The sequence below is a fragment of the Mustela erminea genome, chromosome 19 (assembly GCF_009829155.1).
Source record: "Mustela erminea isolate mMusErm1 chromosome 19, mMusErm1.Pri, whole genome shotgun sequence".
In the NCBI taxonomy this organism is placed as follows: domain Eukaryota; kingdom Metazoa; phylum Chordata; class Mammalia; order Carnivora; family Mustelidae; genus Mustela; species Mustela erminea.
Window position 1 is genome coordinate 50414112 of NC_045632.1, and position 14893 is coordinate 50429004.

Consider the following 14893-nt stretch of genomic DNA (forward strand, 5'->3'; position numbering starts at 1 on the left):
TGTGGCTCTCTGCCCAGAGTTCGCCCCCATCAAGGAGTCCTCTTGTCACTGCTAGAGCGCTAATGCAGACCCAGACCAGCTGCTTCTTCATGGCCCTCGGGCCTTGGCACGGTGAACAGATTTCAGCTGTGACTCACCGTTCCCATCCCTTGCTTTTTGCTTCGCCCTACACCGGGGCTCTCCATCCAAACCCCTTCAATTCACTCAGAGCATGCTGAGCTGTTTGCCTCCCGCCAGGAGCCTGACTAAGGCACAGTTGTTCAGTGAATTTCAGATCAGCCGTATCCAGTGATTCAAGACTTTGGGAACAATGTACCCTCATTGGGGTATTATTACATCATGTTTCTTTTATAAGCTGGAAAAAAAAAAGAAGCTCTTTTTAGGGAAGGTTTCATTTCTTCCCAATAGAGAGATTAATGTTTGATGACACTGTGAATTATATAATTCCTTTTTTGTATTATTAGTAAAAATACTTACTACTCATCTCCATTGTGCTTAGTACCAAGGATACAACAGTCCCTACTCTTACAGAGTTTCAGGAAGTTTAAAAAAAAAAAAAAAGCAATAATCAAATTAACAAAATAAGTACAGATGATTCCTGGTGCCAGGAGAGGAGGAAGTGGGGGGTGCCGGGGAGGAGGTGACTCCACACCTAAGCTTTGCCCAGGACAAGCGTGGGAGGGATGCTGGTGGCCTCCCCCACTTTCCTTGCCTACTTTAGTTCAGGTGCTCCCATTTTCATGCACTGTGGGGAAGTGCTCAGCCCCAGGAGGTAAACATGAATGACTGTAAGCCAATCATAATCATTTTACCCCCCTGACATTGAGTCATTCTGGGCTGGACCCGAGACACAACTGCAGCCAATGAGACATAACACCGACACCTGCAGGGGCACCTTCCTGGAAGTGTTTTTTTCTCTCCTAACCCAGAAACGTCACGGAGCCATACGTGCTCCTTTGTCTTTGGGGAATGTCACCTTGAACACCTGTGATGCTTGAAACTAGAGTGGACAACGTCCAGTGGTGAGGTGGCAGGGCTGTGCCTAGCCGTGTGCCGAGGACAGGGGAGCAGAAAGATGGGCAGATCTGGGTCCTGGATGACGCTGCCGAGCTGATAAATCTCGGAGGCCCTTGTCCTTTCACCAGGTAAGCTGCACTTTGCTTGAAAGCAAGACTCAACAAAGCCGTCCCATTTAAGCGGAGATCTAAAAGATGAGGAGAAGCCAGGAGCTGAAAAAGTAGGGCACAACACACGAGGTGGGAGTGGGGTGGGGGGGGGACAAGGATAAAGCCGTGACAGTTGGGGAAGGACAAGACCCCAAGATGCTAAAATGGCATCAACCCAAACGTAAGTGTGCACTGCGCCCATCAGAGGCATCCCTGACGTTTTCTTCCCATTTCAGGTTCTCAGACCTCCGGTCTAATCTCCGTACACACACATTGGGGTAAGCTGGCTTAAGCTGTATTTGGAGAATCTGAAAAAATACAGAAAGGAATCCCCAGGATGCCATGATTGTCCCAAGTTAAAATAGTTTGTCTTGTTTTTCCCAGTATATTTTACAGAACTGGTATCCCAATTTTTTTTAGGAAAACACAGTCACTGAAGTCATTACTCATCGTGGACATCAATCCCAGTATTTGAATTCAATCTAATTTACTGGAACATAGTCTAATAGATACTGGCCATAGTTTATTCTGATAATTTAATTTACGTCATTATAAAAGATAAGTGAATTCAGAGACATCAGCTCTGCTTCCTGTTTTGACCATCTTGAGTGTGTGATTATGTAATTTTCCCTATTATTTATTTTTACAGTGCCTATGGGGTTGGCTGAATCTGCAGAGAAAGCCTTTCAGGCAGTCATTAAATGTGCTTTAATATAATCCCTTTATTAACTGCCAACATAATCTCTCTAAGAACTACTAAGCTTCAAAGCTGATGACTTATTAATCGTGGTTTGTGACATTAAATATGTAGGGTCTTTAACAGTAAAACAAGCCAACAGGCAGAAAGTTCTCTGAACTCTAACCTTTCAAGAATGAAACTGGCCTCCGATTTGGTCCAGGACGACTACATCCAAAGGTATCAGGGAAAAAAGCACCATGTGCTGTAGAAAGGTTCACCACAAGGGATTCCAAAGCAGGAGCCGTGGTTTAAGACTGTAACTCTCCATTTACTCTCTGGTTCTCTCTGCTTCTCCCCCACTTCCTTTTCCCTTTATTTTGTACTTGAATAACACCAGGAATGGTGTTTCGCCATTAGTCTGCAGTGACTCAGGCCTTCTAAAGTTTATTATAAATCCAATACAACTCTGCGGTTGCATGGTGGGTATCTGATTTATGGGTTTCAGCTAAAGAAATACACAAAATAAGAATTTCCACCCTGTTTATAGGGTAAAAACTTGATAAGGCACTGTTTAAATCAGGTTTAATAGAAAAGGGGCTATAAACATATTAGAACAGTTTTAAACAAACTATTCCAAAACGTACAAAAGCCCTGTAAGTGTTAAGTTATAGCACTGTTCACCATATTATGCAGTTAAGAGCCTCTGAGTCTTGCCATTAAAAATCCTATTTTCAGTGCTGTTTAGCACCCGTATAAAAATTCCATCTGAACCAAGATTAAGGATATAAGTCCTCAGTGAAGGAACAAGGTATTTTGGTTTCTTTAAAGCTTTTGGATTGTTTTTTGCTCCGTTAATCTAAACCCACAATCTACAGATTATATTCACTTCAATTTTGTCCCTTTATTTGTAAATATGCAGGCATGTTTTGCTAATGCAAATTGACAAGATTTTAAATAATAATACAAAATGCTGTGTTCCTATACTAGTATTTCTTAGTCTAAATCACTAGCTATGAATTGGCTTGTAACTGATTAAAAATACATCCGATTTTTCAAATATCACCCCAGTGGTTCAGGATATTTATGGCATATCCACTTCATAGATAATGGGTAATGCATGCAATAATGGATTTTCCTACTTTTTCCTTAATCAAATAAAAATCTCTGATCCCTCATGTTCAACTGCTGCCAAATGGCAAAGCTCTCAAAAAGCCTGGTAGGTAAGGCCACATCCATGCTTAGATTTTTAATTTAATCCATAATTAATCCATAACATTATTATTTTACCTACAAAGTAGGAAATAACTGGCAAATGGAAGGACCTTGGCTAAGGCCCATGTTTGAGAGGATACACTGGCTCGTCTCCCATTCTCTGTGCTTCAGTGTGAATGGTCACTTCAGATATCACAAGATATAACTGGTATCTTTTGGATTGTTGATAATGGCATTTCTTCTCTCACATTGATTTTAATCAATTATTATGTATCTAAATCCTATATAATATCTAAATATTTAAAAATTACAGGGGAGGGGCACCCGGGTGGCTCAGTTGTTGAGCATCTGCCTTCGGCTCAGATCATGATCCCAGGGTCCTGGGACCAAGCCCAGCATTGGGCTCCCTGCTTGGCAGGAAGCCTGCTTTGCTCTCTCCCACTCCCCCTGCTTGTGTTCCCTCTCTCACTGTGTCTCTCACTGTCACACAAGTAAATAAAATCTTCAGGGAAAAAAAAAAATTGCAGGGGAGCAGAAAGGAAGTCACTAGGAGCCACATCCAGGGAGAAGAGGTTGGATTCATGCTTTCAGATAACTCAAGGCTCTTCCAGAATATCTCTTCTGGCCAGAGCAGGGAGGAAGAGCAGTGCAAGCACTGCCGTCAGTGTGTGGGCCCCAGTGGACATCCAGGGACAGCACCAGATGTTATTCAGTCCAGGGGAAAGAGTTCTGGGCATTCAGGAAAACCCAGTGGGCCTTGCAGATCCCCAGGAAATGCATGGGAAGAGCTCATTATCTTCCTGCATCTGACTGGGGTCTCACTTCCTATACCAACCAAGCTTGGCCCAAGATCAGGAGTTGTAAAATTCCCTCCCAGGTGAGCAAGATGGTGTTTGATGCTACCAAGCCAAACATCTTTGACACAGCCCATGGGTGGGTCTCAACCAGAACTGGACTTGCCCTGCCCTCACCCACACCCACCCATGCATGACTTCCATTCCTTCCATACAATGACCAGGACCTCTGCAAGAGACGGAAAGAAGATGTGATGATGATGTGTGAGCAGTCCAGTTTCCATTTTTGAGAACGGTCAACCTTGAAGGTGCAGGTTACACTTGATTCTCACCGAACTGCCTAAGCAGCTGGTTCTCTTGCCAAAGTTTGGACATGGGTTGCAAACATCTCGAGCAACCAGAATAGTACATAAAGTGGACACAGAATGGCCCATGGAGGCAGGATTATTCCTGACCAGTCATCCAGTCCATCCCTGAACAGGGGCTATGTGAGGCTCAGGGACACCATAGGTTCTCGGCCTTTTGGCTAAGATCAAGTGTAGGGACACCATAGGTGCAAGACAGATTCTGTCCATGCCCTCAAAGACAGAAAAGATAGCAGAAACTTCAATACAGGAGGATAATGTCTACGCTAGGGCATTAAAATGACTGTAGTGGGGGTCAAAACGGACCTCTCACATGATCTCACGGAGGCAGGCAGATGGAAGGGACAGGAATGCTTGGACAGTTAGTCAGGAAGTCACTCTGGAAGGAGAGAGATTTGGGTGAAGACTGGAAGGACCCTCACTCACTGTAGAGCCTCCCAACCAAAACAGTAAGAAATAGATTTTCACTTCCAGCTTAATCCCCTCGCTTGGGTTATTTCCCTGGTTACTATGAAGAGTCAACTGTCATTAATTAGTGCTCTAAATTCTTCTCAACTTGTTTTCTGGGTAAAAACACTGTCTCCATGATTAATTGCGATCCCTCTGAGGACAGTCACTGTCTTGGACATCTTTTGCACTCCCCAGTGTTTACCAATGCTGGAAACAGAGAACTGAATTAATGAACTCTTGTTACAGGAATGATTGATTCACATATTTTAAAAATAATGTTCACTAATATTTTGTAAACATCGACTACTGTACTCTGTCATCCCGAGACAAGGAAATCTCTTGAAATGGGTGTAACTTGAATACTGCTTTTAAAAGCCCATTTATCATTGTTATCTGTTCTTTAAGAGCATTTGAATTATTGATACAATCTTAAGGCACATAACTCTAGATCATCACCAAATCTACCATAAACGATCTTTTTCATAATGGAGATTTTTATAGAGCTGGATTTCACACATGGCTGCTGTTAGTTGCTGTGTTAATGAGAATCATCACAACTAATATTAAAATATTAAAATAAATTAATATTAAAATGAAAGAAAGCCCTAACTTGCGTTACCCATGGACCTAAAAGGACTCTCTTCTTGGGTTCTAGAATAAACTGCCACTGAACACTACTCTCTCTCAACTCCCTCTGATTTCCAAACTAGCAAATATTCTTTACCAGAAGATATTAATCAACAGCATAGACTACAGAGAGTCCTAAAAATGGCCGAATCAATATAAACAAAATTTATTTAGTAACAGAAAATTGCTTCTGTGCAATTTCGTGTATACTCTGTTTTAACACAAAGGGGATATTTTACAATTATAAGCACCTGGTGACAGATTCATAGCTCTGTTAGTGACAGCAGAAGCCACAAAATTACTGTCCTGTTTCTGAGTTTAATAATTTTTCTTAAACAAAGTAATTATGATGGTTTCAAAACAGGGTCCTAAAAGAAAATATAGACCCATCCGAGGAGAGCATATTGTCTGAAAAGAATACAAAATAAAATAAAAAATAAGAAGTGTGTGGAATTCTTTCATAAACAGAATAATCTGATTTGTTATTTCTTCGGAGAAAATTATTTTTGCAACTCGATGTGGGCAAGAGGTTAAAAAAAAAAACTCTTTCAAAAGTTTCCAAATGAGGACAAACATTTTCTTTGGAGCTTTACGAAGGTGCCTGAAAACCTTCCTCTAGTTTCTATATATGTATCTGTAATACATATAATATTTATAACTTAAGAAATGTAGTATTTACAGTATCTTTTCCATAACTGCCAGACTGTGTTCTATGACTTACTGGAAAATGGCGCTCATTTGGGTTCTTACCCTTTTTCTCTCAGAACTGTGTGAACTTGGAATACTATGGACACGAACAGGTTCTTTAACTTCTCTCTGGCTTAGTATCTTGTCTGTAAAATGAGAATAATAACCTTTAGTGGGCCGGGACTCTGCAAAGCCCCTTTGCCCCCAGCCAGCTCTTCTCTGTTGGCTTTGCCAGCAGCAGGGAGATCCCAAGGACGGAGGAGAAAGGAGGAGCCCAATCCCTTCTGGTTGTCTCCTGTCATTTCCTTTGGTGTGCCTGTCTCCTTCTTGTCATGTCAGCTTGACCCTGGCCTTGCTGCTTGACCCTGGCAGCAACCGTTCATTCCTACAGCAGCATCTGAATAAAGCCTGAAAGCGGCATTCTCCTACAGGCCCTGCTTCATCACAGCCTCCCCCTCAGGGACACCTGCACCAAGGAGTAACAGCTGGCCTCAAAGCCCAGAATCCCAGTCTCCTGGGACTCCTCCAACGCGATCAGAGACCTCAGCACCAGCTGAGAATGACCCCTCCTCCGAGGACTCTGTGTCAGCCCCACAATGCTGTCATCCAAGCTTTAGTTTTAATAATTCAAACTCAGTGTGAGTGGTGACAGCTGCTCTCTAAAGTTTCTACCTTGAAAGTCTCAGTCTTCTCTGTCGGCTTTCTCAGCTGCCTAGGAAACAATTTGTTATATCTAGTTAATAATCCTTTAAATCATTTTTTCCTCTATTAAAATAACTGATGTGACTTCAGTCTCCTTACTGGACCCTGACTAACGTAACAATAATCTGTCACGTTCCTGTTGGAAAAGATCACCTTCTCTTACTCTTTGTCATTATTCTGTATCTCTACAGCAGGGATATGGCAGGTCCCGTTCTAGGCAGTGGGTGCAGACAGGTGATCAAGATATACAAAATTATGCTGCAGGATAAAATCACTGAACAGAGCTGGGCACCAGGTAGAGCCCAGAAATGGAGAGAACCTTCTGGTTCTGACTCTATTAGGAACACTTATGGCCAAGCCTACTGCAAATAAGGCATATCACCCACGGTGGCACGGCCAGGGAATTTAAAAAGCCAGCCTCCGAGGCCTTGAAGACAGAAAGACACCAGCAAAGGCGCTTCCTAACAAATGTATGCGACTAAGAAGGGCTTCTGTGAATTAGTCCTCCGTTCCAGGCCAGTTAAGTTCTTGCCTTTATTTGCCAAGGTTGCTCCTGGCTTTTTATTTAGCTCGCTGAAGTGACACAGGGACAAAGACAGATCGGAAGGAGTTCCGAGGAGTTTACCAAAAAATGACTCAGAGCTCTGCAAGGGCAGAGTAATGAGGCAAGATCGCAATGACTCGATGTATTTTTATCTAGTATTCAACTAAGTGCAATTGTGACATCTAAAAATAAGCGAGGCAGAAAAAGAAAAAATAATTATAGGGAAGATAATATATAATAATTAACTACTGAAAAAAAGTATGCTTTAAATAATGGGATACAGGGAAAGCAGGAATAACTTGAGCTGATTATACAGACTCAATTTCTCACATCGAGGTGAGAGCAGTGTTATCGTTTGAAATTCACAGCCCTTAAAAAAAATAACAGACAAAACATGTAATTATTATCTGCCAACAGTGGAGCACCAAATGATGCAGTAGTGTTTGTTCATTTCTAATTTATAAAGTTCTACATGTTCCTCAAGTTATCCACCTCATTCATTTCTCTTTAATTAAAGTACTCAGAAAATTCTTATAAATCTCGGAAATGCCTGTGACGGTCTCTTGCTAACAGGTGTTGGTAAGTGACACCAAAAGGAATGCAGTTACAAAAAAGTAAAATTAGAGATCTCCAGAGGTACGGCTTTCATTGTTTCTTTATCAATCAACGAGCAAACCTCAAGGGGAAACAATGTGTTTTATGTATGAAGTACAGTTTCTGATTTTAAAAATTAAACCTGACTGTGGTGAAGGTAGACACAGACAGCAAAAAGCCAACAGGTTATTTTGTGGGAACTGGACTATGAGTGATCAACATTGGAAGCGACCAGAGAAAGGTATTTCACCCAGATAGTCTCAATCTTACAAAGAAATCTCCTCCAAAATATTTTCCTATGTTCCTCCCACATCAACCCTTCCTATTTAAGGGTCTGTATTTACGTGGATAAGCTTTGTTGGTCCTCCCCACAGACAATGACTGTCTTTATGCGAAATGACCTTTTAGAAATATGTTTTTAGGGCTCCCTGTCATGTTCAGCATACAAGGACCTCTCTGTTACCAAGAGAAAGGAGTCTACTATTGGTTTGAGTTAAATATCAGGTCTCTGTATTTGATTGACAACACAATTTCTCAGAGGTTTTGGAGCATGTTTGTTTGTTTTTTGTTCTTTGTACCTCTGTCATATTTTGTCCATTCCTCAAAAGGTCCTGGATCTAAGGTTATATATCTTCCTTGACTCTTGAAAGCTGAAGACGAAAATTGTCCCAAAACACTGTAAAATACAAATGTGAGGTCGCTTTTTAATGTTTTAAATTTTACACTTACATTTTTAAATAAAAATCTCTCTGCACAACTTATCAGTTTGTTGAGAAAATACATCTTGAAAACAGAATTACTCTGTAGAGTAAAAATTAATCAAAACTGACTCTAGATTTACAATCTCATCAGCACGACTCACCTAAAAGCTTCTCAGAAATTTCTGTGGTAACTTATTTTTGTCTGGTTGGAAGGCTTCCAGGGTCACAGATGGCCCTCTGGTCCTGCTTCAGTTGAGCTGGGACCATAAAGCCTTCATCTCATAAAGTATGACCCTGTTTTCTAAGTGGTGACTCTCTTCAGGTCCGAAGGTAACTCTGAGGTTGAATCGACTACTCCTCTTGCCCCAAGTCGATGCCATTTCTAAGTTTCCTACCAGCCCTGAAGAAGCCCAGTGCAGCACTGAGCACCATAAAGTTCAATCATAAAGTTATAGAAATATATAAAGTTATAGAACTCTATAACTCTTGCAATCATAAAGTTATAAAAATCTAAAGGAACTTGGTAAGCTACCTCTTCCACTTTATGGGAAGAAAATGAGGCTCAGAGTCCTTACATTAATTTGTAAAGCCCCACATACAGCACGTTATGAATGATGTGCGATCATAGTACAACAGTTCGTACTGAGGACTTTATACATGTCGGTTAGTAAATGAAGGGCTAGTGGTGTATCACGAGATTTAATCCTCACACGAGCCATATGAGAAAGGCATTATTATTATCCTTATTTTATAGAAAACAGAGGCAGAGGTGAATGGTGTAACTTATGTTAGGTCTCACACATAGAATGTGGAAAGAGTAGAACTCAGATCTGGACCTCGGAGAATATACTCTTAACCACTGTAATATACTTCTCTGGAGTTGGTTGAGCAAATAATTAAGAAAGGTGGAAAGCACAAGGCAAAATGTCAAGGACTCAAATGTGAATAAATCTCTGTCCTTGCTCTCCTGAAGGTTTTAGTCTAGTTATGGGGTTGACAAGTATTTTCTGTCAAAGCCTGGATAATAAATATTTTTGGCTTAGTGGATCATTTATTCTTGGCCAAAACTACTCAGTGTTACCACTGTAACATGAAAGCAGCCAAAGACAATATGTAAATGAATGGATGTTGCTGTGCATCGATACAACTTTATTTACAAAAACAAGCCAAGGGCCAATTCAGTTTGCCAATCTGTGATCAAATGGAATAATCACTTATGTAAATATATTACAATGTAACATATGTCTAAGAGTGTCAGACAGAAGCCATTGCAGAGTCACAGAAGAAGTGATTTATCCGGCCCGGGGTATTTAGGGAAAGAAACATTTGAGCAACATATTTAAGTATTAGCAAATTAATTAGTTAAGAAGGTAAGAGTATTCCAGGCAGAGATGACAGCATAAGCAAAATATTAGAGGCAGGACGTTTGAGAAACTGTAGAGAATTTAGCAAGAGAGGTACATGTGTATGCTGAGTAATGGTGGAAAGAAAAAATAGATGAAAATGGAGTGGAGGGGCAGTTCATGACAGGCATATAGTACAGTGTTAAGGAATTTGGATTTTATATGCTAGAAGATGAAGAGATATTGAAAACTCTTTTAAAAAGAAATAACATCATTAGACTTATGTTTTTAAAAAAATGAATAATTCTGCAGGATTTTCTTCAAAGGAAAAAAGTGATAGAATATACTCAAAAGGCAACTTCTTTGTACTGGACAGATCCAAGTTTTAGAATTACAATTTAACTTCAAGAAATACAATAATCTGCTGTAGGAAGAAACAATAAAAAAAATAATAAAAGCACAATGTTGGCTTCTGTAACCTGTAAAATGCCCTGAAGCTATACTTGTTGTTTAATTAATCTTTGCATCTTGAATTCATACATCATTTCTTTTCTCCTTCTTTTTTTTTTTTTTTAAGATTTTATTTATTTATTTGAGAGAGAGAGAGACAGTGAGAGAAGGAACACAAACGGGGGTAGTGGGAGAGGGAGAAGCAGGCTTCCCACGGAGCAGGGAGCCCGATGCAGGACTCGATCCCAGGACCCCGGGACCATGACTTGAGCAGAAGGCAGACGCCCAATGACTGAGCCACGCAGGTGCCCTTCATACACCATTTCTATGTTGCTCATGAATAGGAAATTGGTTTAATAATTTTCTTCTGTTCCAGTCCAAGTAAAAATGTTTGCTAGAAGTTTATATTTATAAGAAGTCTATCTTATGGCACCATTTAAAAATATATTTTATGCTACAATTAAATTTGGTACATAATGCTTATGTTTTGTTCTAAGTCCATATTAAATGCAATCCAGAATAGATCTCTGGTGAATGAAGAGAATGGGCAAAATAGCAATGACGCAGAAGTTAGGGCAGAGGAGAGCTCCCTAGCGCCTGGTATCAATGAGCCATCTCACCTTGAATTTACTAATTCTCAAACCAAAAAGCAGAGTACATACTACAACAGTGCATCAAATCTTTCAAAAAAGCAAACACAGCTTCTGTGAGTATATGGTGATTGGCAAATTCAATCATATTTGTATGGCTCCAAATTACTAATTTTCCTGTTTTTTTTCCCATTAACAGGCAAATCCTTTCCAACCAGACAGAAAGACAGACAGACAGACACACACACACACACACACACACCCGCACAATTTCCAAATGATACTTTGGAAATTAAAATTGAGAACCCTCAATGAGTTGCTCTAATAGGTAGAAAAATTAATGTCTTTTGAGACAAACTTGTGAAATGATCAACAAAACCTATGACCGAGTTGTCTCCGATCCCCCATGATTCCCAAAACACGGAAGACTACAAGAGTATTTTCAAGAGAACTAGCATAAACTTATGGCAGTTTTTTTCCCCCCCAAAACCTTCTAATTAAAATAGTTGCTCCATCTTATCATAATCTATGACTTAAATTACCTTCAATTTAAGCCCAACACTGTCTTGGTGCCAGGTCTTGGCATTGACAAAGACAGCACTGCTTTAAAGTTAAAAATACAAGATTAATTAGATATAGCCATTTTTCACAACAGGATTCTTAACCTAAACCATAAATAGGCTACTAAATTTTTTTTTAAGAGAGAGCGAAAGACAGTGTATGAATAGGGGAGGGGCAGAGGGAGAGGGGGAGAGGGCATTCCAAGAAGGTTCCATGCCCAGCGTGGAGTCGAAAGTGGGGTTGGGTCCCACGACCCTGAGATCATGACCTGACACCCAACCTACTGAGATGCCAGGTTACTAACTGTTTTGAAAAACAAACAAACAAACAAACAAAAAACTTCTCTCCTGGGGCAGATACGGTGATTTGAGAAAAAATTCTCCTTTAGTCTGTTAAAATGGTAAATACATTGATTTTTTTTAATGTTGGATCAAAATTGCATTCCAGAGATAAACTCTACTTTTCATCCTACATTATCCTTTTGCTATATTCCTGGACTCAAATTGCTAATATTTTTCATCAGGAAGTTTGCGGCTCTGTTTATAAGAGATAGTAGTCTGTAATTTTCTTTTCTTGTAATGTCTTTGATATCAGAGGATTTCTGGCCTCATGAATCAAACTGGCGGATCTTCTCTCCTCCTCCAATTCCTGAAGGAGAGTTTATAGGCTCAGGTGCTCTTTCCTGTTTCAACATCTGAGAGAAGTTAACCACAGAAACCATCTCTGTTTGGGGTATGCTTGTGTGTGCATATGTGTATCTGAAGGTTTTTTGGAATAAATTCAAATTATTTAATACATGAGTGTGTTCACATTTCCTGTTTCATTTTTTGGTATCAGTTGGGTAAGATCTGGCTTTTATATTAAATATGTAATATTTTGGGTTTTCCAATTTATCAGCATTAAAATGTTTGTAATATTAACTTTATTATCTTTTTAGTATCCATAGAATCTATAGCTCTTCTTTTATCGATGACATTGACAGTTTTTGGTCTTTCTTTTGTGCAAAACCCTTCTCAAATGTGTTTCCATGAGAAAGTGAAGGCCCCAAATATCCACTAACTAGAATGAATTAATGCATCTTGACTCTAGAACGAGAGCAATGAAGGACTACCTCTGGGGTAGCTGAGTAGACAGTCCCTATATTTTCTGTTCTGTTTAATTCTGTCATGGAAATTTGCTTGATAAAGTCTCCTCTAGGAGTTACAGTGTTTTCCTTTCACCACAGTCTGCTCTTCATATAAAATGCAGACACTGAGACAGCAGAATTCCATTTATCCCCTATCATTTGTAGATTGTCACATTTTTATTCCAAATGCATTATGATCTTGGTAAGATGGTATTACCTTGTTTAAACATTTCTATTTCTTTCAAAAAATTAAGAGAATAAAAAATATATTTTCCCACATATTTATAATTTCTGGTGCTGTTCATTCCTACCTAGAGTTATTAGCTTCTATCCCCTGTCACTTTTATTTAAGGGCCTAGCATTTCTTGTGGTGCTGATCTAAGTGCAATAAGTTTTATCTCTTTCCTTTATCTGAAAATGTCTTTATTTCACTGTGATTTTTGAGGGACATCATTGGTTTATGTGAAATTCAGATTGACTGTTACTTGCTTGAAGACTTTTTATTTTTATTATTTTTAAATTTTTATTATCTTTATTATTATTATTTTATATACGCTCCATGCCCATCATGGAGCCCAACACAGGATTTGAACTCCTGACCCTGAGTTCAAGACCTGAGCTGAAATCAAGAGTCAGATTGTGGTTAACTTCTCTCTTTACTGAGCTACCCAGGCACGCCTCTTTAAGTAATTTTAAAATGTCACATGGCCTTCAGGCTTCTTTTGATGAGAAATCAGTCATCATTTGCATTTTTGTCCCCCCCCAATGTAAAGCATCATTTTTATGTTTATTTAAAAAAAATAAGATTTATTTCAAGGAGAGAGTGCACAGAAGCAGGCAGAGTGGCAGGGGGGCAGAGGGAGAAGGAAAAGCAGACTCCCTGCTGAGCAGAGAACCCAGGACCTGGGGATCATGACATGAGCTGAAGGCAGACACTTAACTGACTGAGCCACCCAGGTGACTTTCTTTTGTTGCTTTTACCAGTTCTTCTACATCTTCAGTTCTTAGCATTTTGACTATCATGTGCTTAGTTGAGCTTTGCTTTGTATTCATCTTGTTTGGTGTTTGCTAAGCATAATGGATTTATAGGTCTCTGTTTTTCATCAAATTTTTGAAGTTTAGTGATTATTTCCCTCAAACACTTTTTGTCCCATTCTTTCCTCCTCCTCTAGGGCTCAGATTACACATATGTTGTATCACTTGATGTGTCCCGTGAGTCACTGAGGTGTACATTTCTTTCATCTTGCTTCTCTCTGTTCTTCAGAATAGATCATTTCTTTGTTAGAGCTACAAATTCACTCCCCCATTCTTCTGCTATCTTCAGCATATTCTTAAGGTCATCCAAACAATGCTCCATTTCATATACTTACTTTTAAGATTTAAAATTACTTAATTTTACTTTAGTGTATGTAATACTCTGCTCAAATTGTTCTAATCCCTCCTTATGGCCATAATTCCCTTTGAGTTCTTGAAAATATATTTATAGTATGTATCTTAAAGTTCTTGTCTATTGATTACAGTACCTGAGTTATCTGGCCATGAGTCATGCACTATTTTTTTTCTTGATTTTGGGTCACATTTTCCTATTTCTATGCATATCTATTCTTTTTAATTATATTAGAAGATATTATTTATGACTGTCTCCCTGAGATGAGTAGAAGCTAAAACTCCTACTTAGTTCTTTTAGGCTTTCTGCTGTTTTTCACAACCTAGGCATCTATCTCCTCTCTACAGGCAAAGTACAAGAGTAAGGATAAGGATTTGGGGGTTTCTATCCTATGGCTTCCTGCTTTCTGGGATTTCTCACTTCACATCCTAGTAACACAAGAAGCCTTAAATGCCATCTCTCTGACTGCAAACCAGTAAGACTGTGGTTTTCTTCTCCAGGTCTTGATCCCATGCAAAACGTAATTGGTAGAAACAATCATACTCAGAGCATTTCTCTTTTTTTCAAAGACAGTTCCTAACTGCATTTGGTCATTCTCTACTGCACTCAAATACTACTATCTTGCATTGGCTTAGAGTTATAATTGCAGTCTGCTAGAAGGTTAGTCTAATGTAAACTACTCGGCTAGCACTAGGAGTCATTCAGATACTTGTTATCCCCATCCGTCATGTGAAGAAGTTGAACGACACAGATCCCATTTTAATGGTTAATAACATGAGGCCTTGCACACAGTAGGAATTCAAAGCTATTCCATTGTATGAAGTTAGGTCCTCCTACACAGTCTTTTTTTTCCTTCAATTTTCTTATTAAAAATATAAGGGAGAGATTTTGTACCTTAAACCTCAGTTTATTGGG

At 39.4% G+C, this 14893-nt stretch overlaps 2 long non-coding RNA genes across 2 annotated transcripts in view; one reads left to right on the plus strand and one right to left on the minus strand.

Annotated features, from left to right (window-relative positions):
- LOC116579650 overlaps positions 1-14893 on the minus strand; it is a 165190-nt gene that overhangs the window by 140960 nt on the left and 9337 nt on the right. Inside the window, exons 2-4 of the long non-coding RNA XR_004281363.1 lie at positions 8399-8496; positions 6044-6126; positions 138-1204 (exon numbers count right to left, since the gene is read on the minus strand). This is a non-coding gene — a long non-coding RNA (uncharacterized LOC116579650). The remainder of the gene's footprint in view (positions 1-137; positions 1205-6043; positions 6127-8398; positions 8497-14893) is intronic.
- LOC116579651 overlaps positions 1-14893 on the plus strand; it is a 56348-nt gene that overhangs the window by 14513 nt on the left and 26942 nt on the right. The window contains exon 2 of the long non-coding RNA XR_004281364.1: positions 930-1145. This is a non-coding gene — a long non-coding RNA (uncharacterized LOC116579651). The remainder of the gene's footprint in view (positions 1-929; positions 1146-14893) is intronic.